This window comes from Salvelinus alpinus, chromosome 4 (genome assembly GCF_045679555.1).
Source record: "Salvelinus alpinus chromosome 4, SLU_Salpinus.1, whole genome shotgun sequence".
Classification (NCBI taxonomy): Eukaryota; Metazoa; Chordata; class Actinopteri; order Salmoniformes; family Salmonidae; genus Salvelinus; species Salvelinus alpinus.
Window position 1 is genome coordinate 62,210,970 of NC_092089.1, and position 18,110 is coordinate 62,229,079.

Below are 18,110 nucleotides of genomic sequence, written 5' to 3' on the forward strand. Positions count from 1 at the left end.
AATGACAAATATGACAATATTTGTATCAAATACTCCTGACCTATATTTTCTGTCAGCCTGCATGTCCTGTGCTGTAGTGCAGGGGTTTTCAAACTGGAGTCAGTGGCCCTCAGAGGGTCAGCGGATGTAGTGCAGGCGGTCCACAATGTTTTATTTTAGAATTACACTTTTTTTGGTGTGGAGGTTATGTGAAAATAATTAATTTATGAATATCACTAACTGTAAGAGATTACCATTGTGGATACCATTGTTATGTTCTTGCGTCCAGTATGAAGGAAGTATTAGTGCAATGACTGGAAGTCGACAGGAACAATTAGCATTCTAGCTGTTCCTGTTCAGCCGACTCTGGGGAAGTAGATAAAGGGCTTCATTGTCAAAACTCTCTCTTTAATATGAAGGAAATTACAGTAATTGGACATAATTACAGGGTTTTTTCCTGTATAAAAAAATGAGGCAGGACATGTACAGTAAGGGGTCATTTTCAGGATGGAAAAACAGTAGTTTCAGTGAGTGTCAACTTAAATGACCTAAACCAGTGTCACGGCCGTCAAATGAAGTAGACCAAGGTGCAGCGTGGTGAGCGTACATTTTCTTTTTTATTAGAAAAGACGCCGAACAAAACAATAAACACTACAAAACAAACCGTGAAGCTAAACGCTATGTGCCAAAAACAAAGTCAACTTCCCACAAAGACAGGTGGGAAAAAGGGCTACCTAAGTAGGTTCTCAATCAGAGACAACGATAGACAGCTGTCCCTGATTGAGAACCCTACCCGGCCAAAACATAGAAATACAAATAATAGAACATAGAATACCCACCCCAACTCACACCCTGACCAAACCAAAATAGAGACATAAAACGGATCTAAGGTCAGGGCATGACAACCAGATAGAAAGCATGCAGAAAATATATTGATCAAATCAAATAAAAGCTAGACAGTCAGGGAAAATCTAAGTTCCAAAAAACGGGTATTCATGGCACATTGATTTTCTTATAATGTTTGAGCTGAGGAACACAGCATTAGCCATGGCAAAATGCGTAGAATTGCAGAACATTTGCTTGTCTGACAACTCTATACCAAACTGTGTAGAATTGCTGGAAATTTGCTTAAAAATGGCAACATTTTCTCACAGCTTAATGGAAGAATTTCGCTGGTTTGCCTGGGCAAGAAAAGTTTGAAAACCCCTGCTGTAGTATATAGCCTTTGATCTATGTTCGTTCATGTATCTGCACCCAGATTTGACTACCCTATCAGGGGGAGCTGGAAATAGAAGCCAATGCATCCATGGGTTGGGTTTAGGGCAGGTGTCCCCAATTACATTCAGCCGAGGGCTGATTTTTTTGTTGAGCGGATGGTCAGGGGTCCAGAACATAGTTGTAAATTATTTGTACACTGCAAATTGACCACAGTAACCTCAAACAGATATCGAATTTGACAAAAAATTGAATAATTTCAAACCTTGATTACACTGGGATGACCATTTTGGGGGGCCAAATATAATTGGTCTGCCTATTGGGGGTCCCTGGTTTAGGATGTCTAGCATGTCAAAGTTACACAGCATGCCATTTGGGGGCAGTAAAGAATATGCATCTGCAGCACTGTATAGTTTCTCAAGCAGACATTAAATTGTCATAACACTGACATACTACATTCATGTTGTGATGTTCTTAAGGATGATTCTTCAGACTGTTTTTCTCCCTTGAAAGACATAGGGTAAGAATAAAATGCAACCCTTTTTCTGATCGAACGTGTGTGTCACGTGATGGGGACGTTTGCGTTTGGCTTCATATGTCAGGACGTACGCCACACAAGCCGAGTGCTACGCTGAATATGTCAGGACGTACGCCACACAAGCCGAGTGATACAATGAATATGTCAGGACGTATGCCACACAAGCCGAGTGCTACTCTGAATATGTCAGGACGTATGCCACACAAGCCGAGTGCTACAATGAATATGTCAGGACGTACGCCACACAAGCCGAGTGCTATGCTGAATCCCTCGCAGAACGATACATAAAGTATCCAATGGTTTTGTTACTAATAAATCTATAAACGAAGAGTTGTAACAGGCTCAGCAGATGAGTAACGTATTAAAATGTGCATGTAGTCTAAACTGCTGTCAACAAAGTACAGGAGGTAACCTGGTGGTTCACACATTGGCAATATGTTTACAATGGTCCCCATTCATAACATAATGTAATCTGTACCGTTGTAAAAGTTATCAACAAATATTTTAAGCTATTATATAGATATTGATAGCCTAACAACTTTATTACAAAGACTTTATTGAATGTGTTCTTAACGAGATTAAAGTTGTTAGAACCATTATGCAGTGGTACTCAAACTTTTTAGTCCCGTAACGTTACCCCTTCAAACATTCAACCTCCAGCTGCGTACCCTCTCTATCACCAGGGTCAGTGCACTCTCAAATGTTGTTTTCTTGCCATCATTGTAAGCCTGCCACACACACACACTATACGTTGCATTTATTAAACATAAGAATGACTGTGAGTTTGTGTCTTATAGGACCACATTATTTAGCCATCTTACATATATTCCCACGGAAAGTTTCCACCTCTGAATATTCCCCAAAATGTGCAACCCTAATACAAACGATTTTCATCACTTTGCTACAGACAAATTGTAAATTATTTTTCCAGAATAAGTTTTCATCAATTAGAACTCAGAGGAATCTAGTGGATGTGACTTGTTCCATTTCATTCCCACCAATTGATATATATATATATTCACTACTAAGAATAAGAAATATTTAAAAAATTATATAAATATATATATTTTTTAAATATTTCTTATTCTTAGTAGTGAATTCAATAAAGTTTAATAAAAAAAAAAACATTTTAAAGATAAACAAATGATCTGGAACCATTCAGAAATTAGTGAATCAAAATTATTGTGTGATTAAAATCAAATTGGTATTATCAGCAAAGAGCATGTGAAGTATGGTAGAAGACACAGCGGCAAGGTCATTGATATAGATTAGGAATAACAAAGGTCAGATTATCCAACCCTGTGACACACCACAGGATAGCTTGGCCCTGGTAGATGCACAGCCATTTGCATAAGCACATTGTTCTCTATCATAAACATAACCAATTACATGTAAAATCATGAAAACCGTAATAATGCAATTTAGAAAGTAATATTTCATGATCAACCATGTCAAACACTTTGGATAAATCTAAAAAGATGCCAAGAGCATATTCATTATTGTTAAGGGCTGTAAATATCTTATCCCCAAGTTGCAAAAGAGCCATATCTGTGGAGTAGTTTTTACGAAAATATGAAAAGATTCTAGGTTCAAAAGATCATAGGTTCAACTCACTGACGCCATGCCACAATAAGGAAATAAATGTGTTTGCATGATTAATTCCTAAGCAAATGTCCTATCTGTGTTTTGGAGTTCAAAAGAGATAAAACGAGGTAGCAGTCTTATTGAAACGTTCAGTGAAAACCTCCAAGAAACCTATAATTTATGTTCTCATTAATGCTAATAAAACCTCCCAGGAAAACTTTCAGGGAACCATAGTAAAACGTTCTCAGTATCTCCCTCAAACCAAAAAAAATGAAAGTGAATTGTTCACTTCCGTTCTCAGAACGTTTTAAAAACATTTTGTTTTACAGGTCAGGAAATGTATGGCTTCGTTCACAGAACCAATAGGAAACCAAAAACGTGTTCCCACAACTTCTAAGGAACCAAATGTGCTAGCTGGGTCTTGACTTTAACTGACTTGTTCTATCAAAAGGGGACAAGGTGGGCCTGGTATGATGGCTGAAGAAGACTGCTGTGCCTCAGCAGATGAGGGAGCGAAGAGTGGACCACACGTCCCTTTAGTGCTGGAGAGAAGGGAGAAGAAGCAGGAAAACTGGAAGGCAGCTGTTTCACACCAACTAAAAAAGCAGTGCACATGCAGCTCAGATCGAGCCAAGGCCCAGGTTCTGGGGTTCATCCCCATCCTAATTGGCTACCACGCTACCAAATCAGAGACTGGATCCTGGTTGACGTCATGTCAGGGTTGATAGTGGGCATCCTGCTGGTGCCCCAGTCCATCGCCTACTCTCTGCTGGCGGGCCAGGGCCCTATCTACGGCCTCTGCACCTCCTTCTACTCCAGCATCATCTATACCCTGCTTGGCACCTCACGCCACATCTCTGTTGGCATCTTCAGGGTGCTGTGCCTGCTGGTGGGCCAGGTGGTGGACAGGGAGCTGGCCCTGGCAGGGTACCTCACAGAGAGTAGCGGTAACAACACTACACTGGGCCTGGGGAACGCTACCACAGGGCCGGTCTGTGATAGGAGCTGCTTTGCCATCATGGTGAGGGCCACAGTCACCTTTACTGCAGGGATCTACCAGGTAAATATATGCCTCATGTCTCACATGATAAAAAGCACTGACGAACAGAACGCATTCATGTTTTAACAGGTTGATTGACATTGGTCATAAAATGTATGAATTTTATTGTATGTAAATGTTTCTAATGCCTTTACTCCTTCTCTGTTTTTAATCTGTGGTGGTAGGTATTGATGGGCTTCCTGCAGTTGGGCTTTGTATCTGTTTACCTGTCAGACTCCCTCCTGAGTGGTTTTGCCACGGGGGCCTCTCACCATCCTTACCTCCCAGGTCAAGTACCTCCTGGGACTGAAGCTTCCTTGCGCCCAGGGCTGGGGCTCCCTCGGGCCAGACTAACCTGTGTGACCTGGTCACCAGCCTGGTGTGCTTGACAGTGTTGGTCCCCACCAAGCAGATCAACAACCGCTTCAAGGCCAAGCTCAAAGCCCCCATCCCCTTTGAGCAGTTTGTTGTCATCGCCGCCACTCTGGCCTCCATCGTGGGGTTTGCCATCACCGTCTCCCTGTCTGAGATGTTTGCCAACAAACATGGCTATGTGGTGGATCCCAACCAGGAGATGTATGCCATAGGCTTCTGTAACATCCTTCCCTCCTTCTTTTGCTGTTGCACCACCAGTGAAAGGAGTCCACAGGCTGCCAGACTCTGCTGTCTGGCCTGGTCACAGCCCTGGTGCTATTACTGGTGCTGCTGGTCATCGTTCCCCTCTTCTACTCTCTACAGAAGTAAATTAAATCAAAGTTTATTTGTCACGTACGCCGAATACAACAGGTTCACCTTACAGTGAAAAGCTTACTTACAGTCTCTAACCAACAGTGCAAAAAATGTATTATGTGGACAATAGGTAAGTAAAGAAATAAAAACAACAGTAAAAAGACAGTGAAAAACAGTCTATGACTGGGGTGGCTGGGGTCTTTGACCATTTTTAGGGCCTTCCTCTGACACCGCCTGGTGTAGAGGTCCTGGATGGCAGGCAGCTTAGCCCCAGTGATGTACTGGGCCGTACGCACTACCCTCTGTAGTGCCTTGCTGTCGGAGGCTGAGCAATTGCCGTACCAGGCAGTGATGCAACCAGTCAGGATGCTCTCGATGTTGCAGCTGTAGAACCTTTTGAGGATCTGAGGACCCATGCCAAATCTTTTTAGTTTCCTGAGGGGGAATAGGCTTTGTCGTGCCCTCTTCATGACTGTCTTGGTCTGTTTGGACCATTCTAGTTTGTTGTTGATTTGGACACCAAGGAACTTGAAGCTCTCAACCTGCTCCACTACAGCCCTGTTGATGACCTCCTCCCTATAGGCTGTCTCGTCATTGTCGGTGATCAGGCCTACCACTGTTGTGTCGTCTGCAAACTTAATGATGGTGTTGGAGTCGTGCCTGGCCATGCAGTCGTGGGTGAACAGGGAGTACAGGAGGGGACTGAGCACGCACTCCTGGGGAGCTCCAGTGTTGAGGATCAGCGTGGCAGATGTGTTGCTTCCCATCAGGAAGTCCAGGATCCAGTTGCAGAGGGAGGTGTTTAGTCCCAGGTTCCTTAGCTTAGTGATGAGCTTTGAGGCTATAGGTGTGTGCTGGCAATGATCATTGTGGTGAATCTCCGGGGAGAGCTGCGCAAGTTTACAGACATCCCGCGGATGTGGCGTGTGAACCGTGTGGATGCCGCCAGCTGGCTGGTGACCATGGCAACCGCAGCGTTGATACACACAGAGCTAGGCCTGCTGGTTGGGGTGATGGTCTCAGCCTTCTGTGTGTTGGGGCGCACTTAGAGAGCCCAGGCCTTAGAGCTGGGCTGGGCCGGCCAACGGGAGCTTTACGTGGACCTGGCATCCTACAAGGGCCTGCAGACCCAGCCTGGGGTGGCCATCTTCCGCTATGAGGCGCCCATCTACTACGCCAACCAGAGCCTGTTCAAGACGGCCCTGTACCGCCGCCTGGGCCTGAACCCCATCAAGGAGAAGGTCAAGCAGAGGAAGCTGGAGAAACAGAGGACGAAACAGGAAGAAGTAGCCATGACAGCAGGAGAGGAGGGCAGGACTAAGATTAATAAAGAGACAGAGTTGACCAACGCCACCAAAATCTTCCTACCAAATCAAGTCAACTTTCACTCTGTGGTTATAGACTGCAGCCCCGTGCTGTTTCTGGACACAGCAGGGGTGAATGCGTTGAAGGAGGTCTGTAAGGATTATAAGGAGTTGGGGGACCAGGTGTTCCTGGCCCAGTGTAATACCTCAGTACTGGAGTCACTGGACAGAGGTGGCTACTACCCTAAGGAAGAGAAGGAAAACATGTTTTGTTTTTCACCATTAGCAATGCCGTCCACTACTCACAGAGCCTCTCATCTCAAAATGGAGAATGTGACACGTCCTGTTAACAGCTTTAAAGATTGTATATCTACAGAAATAGATCTTAATACTAATGTAGGGTTGCACAATTCTGGGAAGTCCCTGGTTTTCCTGAAATCCCAGTTTGAGGATTCCCGGAATCAGAAGGGAACAGGCAGGAAATCCTGACTCCTCCAACCAGGATTTCTGGGGAAACCAGGGAATTTATTTAAAGTTCCCGGGATTTTGCAACCCTACTTAATACACAACATATACACTGAGTGTACAAAACATTAGGAACACCCGCTCTTTACATGACATAGACTGTCCAGGTGAAGCTATGATCCCTTATTGATGTTACCTTCAATCAGTGTTAAAGAAGGATTTTTAAGCCTTGAGACAATTGATACATGAGCTGTGTTCGAATACTCATACTAACCGCACTAACCATACTATTTGTGATGTGAATTGAGTATATAGTATGCTTATTGGTCATAGTATGGATATAGTTAGTATGCCAAAAGTTCTCGAATGTTGTACCAAATTCGCCAAAATACGTAGTATACATGCAATGTACACTATTTCTGTGCATTTAGGGCCCATAATGCAATTCTTCAGAAAATGGGTGTGGCTTCACAGCGTTTTTGGCTTCACAGCCAAATGTTAAGAAAATGTTGATCAATGTAATAAAGTAAAGACTTTTCAAATAAGTTACGTTATTGTTGGCTGACAATTTATTAGCGTCCAGGGTGCGCTCTGAATTTGAGAAAGAACAATCTGACAACGCTCTGGATTTATGAACGCCCAGAGCGCACTCTGGCACTCCAGATTGAATTTACGAACGCACCGAAATCGTAAAATGTCTAGCTAGTCATTTGTTATGCTAGCAAGACGTTGCATAGCAACAGCATCAACTTCATGTAGACAGGCGAATCTCTAGTATGCTCAACTGGAACGATACTGTTGGTTTACAGTATACTAAAATGAAGTAATAGTATGTAGTATATACACTCATTAAGTATGTAGTATACAGTATGTTAGTATGGGTATTCGAACACAGCTATGGAATGTGTATGTGTGCCATTCAGAGGGTGAATGGGCAAGACAAAAGGTTTGAGTGCCTTTGAACATGGTATGTGTCTAGAACTGCGACGCTGTTGGGTTTTTCACTCAACAGTTTCTGTGTGTATCAAGAATGGTCCACCACCCAAAGGGCATCCAGCCAACTTGACACAACTGTGAGAAGCATTGGAGTCAACATGGGCCAGTATCCCTGTCGAATGCTTTCGACACCTTGTAGAGTATTCTGAGGGGAAAATAGAAGTACAACTCAATATTAGGGAGCTGTTCCTAATGTTTTGTCTTATTCAGTGTACATATACAGTATCTATCTCAAACAACATAAAACACAACCAATATTGTTATTGTGCCATACAGGAACGTGTGTAAATGTATCCAAGATGCGGTGCCTTTTTCTAGACATTTTTTGCAAGACTACAGATTCTTTGATTTGAAAGTTGAATGTTTACAGTGCAGCTACACAGTGTAACATTTTGAGCAAATATTGTCAGACTGTGGACCAAAAATGAATTTTCTGTTACAATCTCATCGAAGATATAATCCATTGTCATGCAATAGGGCAATAGCAATGTTCTGAGATGGTTTTGGTCGATTTAACACCTCATTTATTCCTCCATGTTCAGTTCTTGTGCAAACAGTGGGAATGTTACTGTTGTAGAACTTGTTTATTTTCATTAGGCAAGTCCGTTAAGAACAAGTTCTTATTTACAATGACAGCCTACCCCAGCCAAACCCTATCCCAGACAATGCTAGGCCAATTGTGCACCGCCCTATGGGACTCCAAATCATGTGCCGGTTTTGATACAGTCTGGAATCAAACTAGGGTCTGTAGTGACATCTCTAGCACTGCGATGCAGTGCCTTAGACCGCTGCACCACTAGGGAGCCTTTGGTACTCTGGCAAAAATAGAGCTGCCGTCAATAAGATGAATGGTCATAGAGTCACTGAAGATGTCTGTTTTGAATACCATATAAGATTGTCAGTCTTATGTAGCTTTTGAAATGATACATGATTGTTTTTTGACCTGCAACATGTTGAAGTAGTGGTTTGATATTGTGTTGTCTTAGCTTTCTGGAACCAAACTATTTACATTCAAGGTGAATGAGATTGTAAGAAGTTCATTGACATAGATCATAATATATATATATATTTTTTTACAGGTGATGACTATGTTGATCGTACTCTTGATCACATTAACGAACCAAAAAATGCTGTGTCGTTATAATGCTATTACTATACATCAATGTCATTATTTTTCTTTTTCAGATACGCTGTTATGATTGCATTCCATTTCCTATTTTCTTTGAATGCTTTAATTCCTGGAATACATGAATAGGTGCAATGGTGAATGTATTGAAGCCAGTCAGGAATAACATTGCAATGAGTTGCGATGTTCTCTCACCTAGATGACTATGCAAAATCCAATGTTTACTGAAGCCGTTACAGGGGAGTGTGTATTCTCGCAACGTCCATATTATTGTGTTGAATTTGAAGGATGGTGTGGGGATGAATTACAAAAAGCCCTGCCATGCCCTCCTCTAGTTACAAGCATGATTCAGGGATTTAGCTTATTAAAATGTACTTTTTACACACTACAGAGTTCTCATACCCCTTTACTTTAAAGAAAACTAACACACTTGTTTCTGTGTAGATGATGAGTTTATAGTGTACAGACAGATTGGCAGGCGTCCTGGGGGGAGTGTACTGTAAGAGGAGGAGTTTGGCCGGTAGGACTAGTCAATGTGACCCCTGCCCTGAATGGTAGTAGTAGTGAAGGGCAGTCAGGTAGGCAAGGTGAAAAATGCCTCCATTGACCAATTACAGCCTTCCGGACTGCAGCTCAGTGACACTCAGAATACTCCCTTCCAGCCAGCTTAGGCCATGCCAGAAGTTTTAATTTACTGAGAACGTTTCAGTTTATATCAGAAAGATTTGGTGATACCAGTTCAAAAACAAAGCTTTATTTGTTATTTGATTTTCTGTAGCCTTTGTGCTTTCAGGGGTTTTGATGCCTTAATGCTTTATTCTTTTTTATTTTCTATGTATGTTTTTACTGTTGTTTAGCGTTAGACATTATATACCGTATTAATGGCTGCATTTGACTGAACTTGTAATCAGTGCTGGTAGAGTGTAACCTTTTATTTTGTTGTAGTTGCAAAACAGTTTTTTTGCGTGTAGAATATAGAGACATTCAATGTTGAGATCATGTGTGTCCGGTTTGGAGCGAGTAGTCGCATTCCGCTTTCCGCTCCGCTTCACAGGTAGTATTACCATTTCATTTTCATTACAGTACAACGGTTTGATTTGTTTGATCTTAGCTAGCTACATAGCCGTCTTTGTATCAAAGATAATTGTGTAGTTATTGAGGTTCGCTAGCCAGCTATTTCGTCGTAACGTAACGTAGTCAACACTGCTAGCTAGCCAGCTAGCCACCGAATAGCAGCACTGCAGAAACGATTACATTACAACGGAACGACTTGATTAGTGTAGTGTTAGCTAGCTACATAGTTGTCTTTGCTATCTTTGTATCTAAGATAATTGTGTAGCTTAGAGTAGTTTAGAGTAATTATTCGGTTAGCTAGCCAGCTATTTTCGTCCGCCGCGCTGCCGTTCCCCTACCTAGTCAACACTGCTAGCTAACACTGCTAGCTAGCCAACTTCTACCGAATAGCAGCACTGTAGAAACTCACATTACAACTTACATTACAACGGAACGACTTGATTAGCGTAGTGTTAGCTAGCTACATAGTTGTCTCTGCTGTCCTTGTATCCAAGATAATTGTGTAGTTTTGAGAAATTGTCGAGGTTACCTAGCCAGCTACACTTTCAAACAAAGTCAACAACGCAGCCACTGCTAGCCAGCCTACTTCATCGCCAGCAGTACTATATCATTTTAGTCAATAAGATTTTATTTTATTTTTGCAACGTAAGCTTAACTTTCTGAACATTCGAGACGTGTAGTCCACTTGTCATTCTAATCTCCTTTGCATTAGCGTAGCCTCTTCTGTAGCCTGTCAACTATGTGTCTGTCTATCCCTCTTCTCTCCTCTCTGCACAGACCATACAAACGCCTCACACCGCGTGGCCGCCGCTACCCTAACCTGGTGGTTCCAGCGCGCACGACCCACGTGGAGTTCCAGGTCTCCGGCAGCCTCTGGAACTGCCGATCTGCGGTCAAAAAGGCAGAGTTCATCTCAGCCTATGCGTCCCTCCAGTCCCTCGACTTCTTGGCACTGACGGACACATGGATCACCACTGATAACACTGCTACTCCTACTGCTCTCTCCTCGTCTGCCCACGTGTTCTCGCACACCCCGAGAGCTTCTGGTCAGCGGGGTGGTGGCACTGGGATCCTCATCTCTCCCAAGTGGACATTCTCTCTTTCTCCCCTGACCCATCTGTCTATCGCCTCCTTTGAATTCCATGCTGTCACAGTTACCAGCCCTTTCAAGCTTAACATCCTTATCATTTATCGCCCTCCAGGTTCCCTTGGAGAGTTCATCAATGAGCTTGACGCCCTGATAAGTTCCTTTCCTGAGGATGGCTCACCTCTCACAGTTCTGGGTGACTTTAACCTCCCCACGTCTACCTTTGACTCATTCCTCTCTGCCTCCTTCTTTCCACTCCTCTCCTCTTTTGACCTCACCCTCTCACCTTCCCCCCCTACTCACAAGGCAGGCAATACGCTTGACCTCATCTTTACTAGATGCTGTTCTTCCACTAATCTCATTGCAACTCCCCTCCAAGTCTCCGACCACTACCTTGTATCCTTTTCCCTCTCGCTCTCATCCAACACTTCCCACACTGCCCCTACTCGGATGGTATCGCGCCGTCCCAACCTTCGCTCTCTCTCCCCCGCTACTCTCTCCTCTTCCATCCTATCATCTCTTCCCTCTGCTCAAACCTTCTCCAACCTATCTCCTGATTCTGCCTCCTCAACCCTCCTCTCCTCCCTCTCTGCATCCTTTGACTCTCTATGTCCCCTATCCTCCAGGCCGGCTCGGTCCTCCCCTCCTGCTCCGTGGCTCGACGACTCACTGCGAGCTCACAGAACAGGGCTCCGGGCAGCCGAGCGGAAATGGAGGAAAACTCGCCTCCCTGCGGACCTGGCATCCTTTCACTCCCTCCTCTCTACATTCTCCTCTTCTGTCTCTGCTGCTAAAGCCACTTTCTACCACTCTAAATACCAAGCATCTGCCTCTAACCCTAGGAAGCTCTTTGCCACCTTCTCCTCCCTCCTGAATCCTCCTCCCCCTCCTCCCCCCTCCTCCCTCTCTGCAGATGACTTCGTCAACCATTTTGAAAAGAAGGTCGACGACATCCGATCCTCGTTTGCTAAGTCAAACGACACCGCTGGTTCTGCTCACACTGCCCTACCCTGTGCTTTGACCTCTTTCTCCTCCCTCTCTCCAGATGAAATCTCGCGTCTTGTGACGGCCGGCCGCCCAACAACCTGCCCGCTTGACCCTATCCCCTCCTCTCTTCTCCAGACCATTTCCGGAGACCTTCTCCCTTACCTCACCTCGCTCATCAACTCATCCTTGACCGCTGGCTACGTCCCTTCCGTCTTCAAGAGAGCGAGAGTTGCACCCCTTCTGAAAAAACCTACACTCGATCCCTCCGATGTCAACAACTACAGACCGGTATCCCTTCTTTCTTTTCTCTCCAAAACTCTTGAACGTGCCGTCCTTGGCCAGCTCTCCTGCTATCTCTCTCAGAATGACCTTCTTGATCCAAATCAGTCAGGTTTCAAGACTAGTCATTCAACTGAGACTGCTCTTCTCTGTGTCACGGAGGCGCTCCGCACTGCTAAAGCTAACTCTCTCTCCTCTGCTCTCATCCTTCTAGACCTATCGGCTGCCTTTGATACTGTGAACCATCAGATCCTCCTCTCCACCCTCTCCGAGCTGGGCATCTCCGGCGCGGCCCACGCTTGGATTGCGTCCTACCTGACAGGTCGCTCCTACCAGGTGGCGTGGCGAGAATCTGTCTCCGCACCACGTGCTCTCACCACTGGTGTCCCCCAGGGCTCTGTTCTAGGCCCTCTCCTATTCTCGCTATACACCAAGTCACTTGGCTCTGTCATATCCTCACATGGTCTCTCCTATCATTGCTATGCAGACGACACACAATTAATCTTCTCCTTTCCCCCCTCTGATAACCAGGTGGCGAATCGCATCTCTGCATGTCTGGCAGACATATCAGTGTGGATGACGGATCACCACCTCAAGCTGAACCTCGGCAAGACGGAGCTGCTCTTCCTCCCGGGGAAGGACTGCCCGTTCCATGATCTCGCCATCACGGTTGACAACTCCATTGTGTCCTCCTCCCAGAGTGCTAAGAACCTTGGCGTGATCCTGGACAACACCCTGTCGTTCTCAACTCACATCAAGGCGGTGACCCGTTCCTGTAGGTTCATGCTCTACAACATTCGCAGAGTACGACCCTGCCTCACACAGGAAGCGGCGCAGGTCCTAATCCAGGCACTTGTCATCTCCCGTCTGGATTACTGCAACTCGCTGTTGGCTGGGCTCCCTGCCTGTGCTATTAAACCCCTACAACTCATCCAGAACGCCGCAGCCCGTCTGGTGTTCAACCTTCCCAAGTTCTCTCACGTCACCCCGCTCCTCCGCTCTCTCCACTGGCTTCCAGTTGAAGCTCGCATCCGCTACAAGACCATGGTGCTTGCCTACGGAGCTGTGAGGGGAACGGCACCTCCGTACCTTCAGGCTCTGATCAGGCCCTACACCCAAACAAGGGCACTGCGTTCATCCACCTCTGGCCTGCTCGCCTCCCTACCTCTGAGGAAGTACAGTTCCCGCTCAGCCCAGTCAAAACTGTTCGCTGCCCTGGCACCCCAATGGTGGAACAAACTCCCTCACGACGCCAGGTCAGCGGAGTCAATCACCACCTTCCGGAGACACCTGAAACCCCACCTCTTTAAGGAATACCTAGGATAGGATAAAGTAATCCTTCTAACCCCCCCCTCCCCCTTAAAAGAGTTAGATGCACTATTGTAAAGTGGTTGTTCCACTGGATATCATAAGGTGAATGCACCAATTTGTAAGTCGCTCTGGATAAGAGCGTCTGCTAAATGACTTAAATGTAAATGTAAATGTAAATAATTATAAGGGAAACATCTATTACTAAAAATTGTAATGTCCTCTTGTACTTTCAAGTGCCTCTGAGATTGTTATATCATGTTTTATGAAGTGCCTTTCTGACTGTCCCTGTATTTATATACACCAGTCTTTTGCTCTTTGATTTTCCAGTAAGCGAAATGAGTTGAAAATACTTCAAATAAGTATTTTCCAGATGTTGAAGTTAGGTTCTGAATGAGGTGAAAAGACGTATTTTCCGGAAGTTGACTTATTATTCAACTCTCAGTCTGACCCGAGAATTAACCTGATGGACATTGGAAATGTGTTTTTTGGTCATTAAATGGTCATACATTTCAACTGCACATACATTCTCAATGAAGTTTGCATTATATCACGATAACTTTTAAATCCATGTAATATAGAACGAGGAGCCAACTGAAGATTGCAACATAGAATATTTATTATTGCGCCCATCTGTCTCATGCACTTGTTAGCTTTTTCAAAAGCTTTAAAGGGCATTATCTTCATTTTCACAATTTCAGTGTTATTTTGACCTCGTAGTGTGGAAATATCATTAAAGGTAGCCTGGCGGGTAGGAGTGTTGGGCTAGTAACCGAATGGTTGCTGAATCGAATCCCGAGCTGACCAGGTAAAAATCAGTCTTTCTGCCCCTGAACAAAGCAGTTAACATTGCAGTTAACATTGTTCCCCAGGCGCCGATGACGTGGATGTCGATTTAAGGTAGCCCCCCCGCACCTCTCTGATGCAGAGGGGTTGGGTTAAATGTGGAAGACACATTTCAGTTGAATGCGTTCAGTTGTACAACTATGCATCCCCCTTTCCCTTTTTTTTTTGACTGCATTCCCCTTGTAAAATTGGCAGTGATATTGTTCAAACCTTCTTCGGTATCATGGTGTTCCCACATTTTTGTGCATGCCGCCACCTACTGTGCAGGAGTGTTACATTTTGTGACACAAAAGGAAAGGAAAACATTGCACCACCAACTAACCCTACACCTATATAACACTATTTCATTAGAAAAAAAGTAATCACCACCCCATTCCACTATTTGACCCTAACTGATTATTTTGATTATTTCTTTCAACACACCTGAACTCTTCTGCAGTAAAACCTCGTACACCCAAGCATCTATTCTGTGTGATTTACATTCCATTTCTGCGGTACAGTTGACATCCATGCGAATGAACGCTAAGAAGCCAACATTACTGAAGCACAAATTCGTATCACTCTGTATTGGCCTAGGCCTACTACTCAACCTTCGCCCATCATCCTTTACTCTCTCAGCATACGACACCTGTTTTACACCACTGCTGCAACATGACCATATGCCTGGCATCTAAAACACCTTTGAGGGTTTGGCACAAAGCTCTCACGGGATAACTGACTTTGTCAGGTAAAGAAACTCAAGAAACTTAAAAACTCAAAAGGACAGACAGTGTCTTCTCAGTTTCACCACACTCGCCAAACGACGGGAGTCAGACACAGGGAAACATCCATTTCAGTTGCTCCACCTCAGCACACAGAAACACAGAAAATAATCAGAAGTCCACTTCGAGCTAGCTTCACTAATTTAACAGTACTCAATTTATTTTCTACCCAGCCTGAGCCTACATATGGGTCAGCCAAAAGGCAGGGATCCACTTTCTCCAAAAATGTCACTTCCACTTGGCCAGAATCATCCTTTGCATTACCATCAGGCTGAGGTTCAGAGGACTTCACCACACCTGCAAAAGCAGGTAATTTATCCTCACTCACATCTAGCATCTAGCAAAATGGCGCAGACATACATGGCAGCTCTGCTTCTAGCTACTAAGCAACTTTGCAGCATTTCGTTTTTTTGTGTTTTATTTCTTACACTATTAGCCCAGAATGTTTTTTGTGTTGTTACATACAGCTGGAAATAACTTTTGGATATCAGAGCGGCAGTAACTCACCAGCACTACAAACAGGAATACGACTTTCCCAAATTGGATCCTTTGTTCGCACCCCCCAGGGCAATTGAACTTATCCCAGAGGCTGCTCCAAGATGCTGCCGGCAGAGAAGAGATATTCAGAGTGGACTTCTAGTCCGACTCAGGAGGTGGGCACACCATCCACCGCTTCCGAGTATATTACTCGCTAATGTTCAGTCTCTGGACAATGAAGTAGACGAGCTCAGGGTAAGGATCTCCTTCCAGAGAGACATCAGAGACTGTAACGTTCTCTGTATCACAGAATCATGGCTATCTCCAGATATACTGTCCCCGTCCATACAGCCAGCTGGGTTCTCCGTACATCGCGCAGACAGGAATAAAGAACTCTCCGGGAAGAAGAGTGGCGGTGGTGTATGTTTCATGATTAACCACTCATGGTGTGATTGCATTAATGTACAGAAATTCAAGTCCTTTTGTTCACCCGACTTAGAATACCTCACAAACAAATGCAGACAATTTCACCTCCCAAGAGAATTCTCTTTAGTTATAGTCCCAGCCGTGTATATTCCCCCCCAAGCCGATACCACGACGGCCCTCAAGAAACTACACTGGGCTTTATGCAAACTGGAAACCACATATCCTGAGGCCGCATTTATTGTAGCTGGGGATTTTAACATAGAGGTAAACACTACCAAAGTTCTACTAACACATTGACTGTAGTACTCGCACTGGGAAAACACTCGACCACTGCTATTCTCTCTTCCGGGATGCCTACAAGGCCCTCCCCCGACCTCCCTTCGGCAAATCAGTTCACGACTCCATTTTGCTCCTCCCTTCCTATAGATAGAAACTCAAACAGGAAGTACCCGTGCTAAGGTCTATTCAACACTGGTCTGACCAATCGGAATCCATGCTTCAAGATTGTTTTGATCATGCGGACTGGGATATGTTCCAGGTAGCCTCGGATAATAACATTGATGTATACACGGACACAGTGACTCAGGAAGTGTATAGGGGATGTTGTTCCCACTGTGACTATTAAAACCTACCCAAACCAGAAACCGTGGATAGATGGCAGCATTTGCGCTAAACTGAAAGTGCAAACCACAGCATTTAACCATGAATTGAGACTCCACTTTGTCGCCATTTAGCCTGTTTGATTGCCTTACGGAGGGAATAACTACACTGTTTGTATTCAACCATATTCCCAGTCACCTTGCCAACAGCTCAGACACGAGACGTATGTGGCAAGGTCTACAGACAATCACGGATTACAAAGGGAAAACCATACATGTCGCAGACACCGACATCTTGCTCCAAGAAAAGCTAAACACCTTCGCCCGCTTTGAGGTTAACACAGTGCCATCGACGCGGCCCGCTCCCAAGAACTGTGGGCTCTCCTTCTCCGTGGCCGACGTAAGACATTTAAGCGTGTTAACCCTCGCGAGGCTGCCGGCCCAGACGGCATCCCTAGCCGTGTCCTCAGAGCATGCGCAGACCAGCTGGCTGGAGTGTTTACGGACATATTCAATTTCTCCCTATCCCAGTCTGCTGTCCCCACTTACTTGAAGATGTCCACCATTGTTCCTGTACCCAAGAAAGCAAAGATGACTGAACTAAATGACTATCGCCCCGTAGCACACTTCTGTAATCATGAAGTGCTTTGAGAGGCTAGTTAACCTGTCTAGGACTCGTTCCGCTAGCGGAACCCCTCGCCAACAGCCTATGAAATTGCAGGGCGCCAAATTCAATCAACAGAAATCTCATAATTCAATTTTCTCAAACATACAAGTATTAGACACCATTTTAAAGATACAATTCTCGTTAATCCAACCACAGTGTCCGATTTCAAAAAAAGCTTTTCGGCGAAAGCAGAACATATCATTATGTTAGGTCAGCAACTAGTCACAGAAAGCATACAGCGATTTTCCAACCAAAGAGAGGAGTCACAAAAAGCTGAAATATTGATAAAATTAATCGCTAACCTTTGATTTTCTTCATCAGATGACAACATGTTACACAATACATGTATGTTTTGGTCGATCAAGTTCATATTTATATCCAAAAACCTCAGTTTACATTTGGCTTTGCCTCCAAAACATCTCGTGAATTTGCACAGAGCCACATCAAATCACAGAAATACTCATAATAAACATTGATAAAAGAGACAAGTGTTATTCACCGATTTAAAGATATACTTCTCCTTAATGCAACCGCTGTGTCAGATTTCCCAAAAAGTTTACGGAAAAAGCAAACCGTGCAATAATCTGAGTACGGCGCTCAGAGACCAACAAAACCCAAGAAGAT

General features: G+C 44.5%; 1 pseudogene; it reads left to right on the forward strand.

Moving 5' to 3' along the window:
- The first annotated feature begins 3,786 nt into the window (after positions 1–3,786).
- LOC139572624 (sulfate transporter-like) lies at positions 3,787–6,738 on the forward strand (annotated as a pseudogene).
- Positions 6,739–18,110: the final 11,372 nt, after the last annotated feature.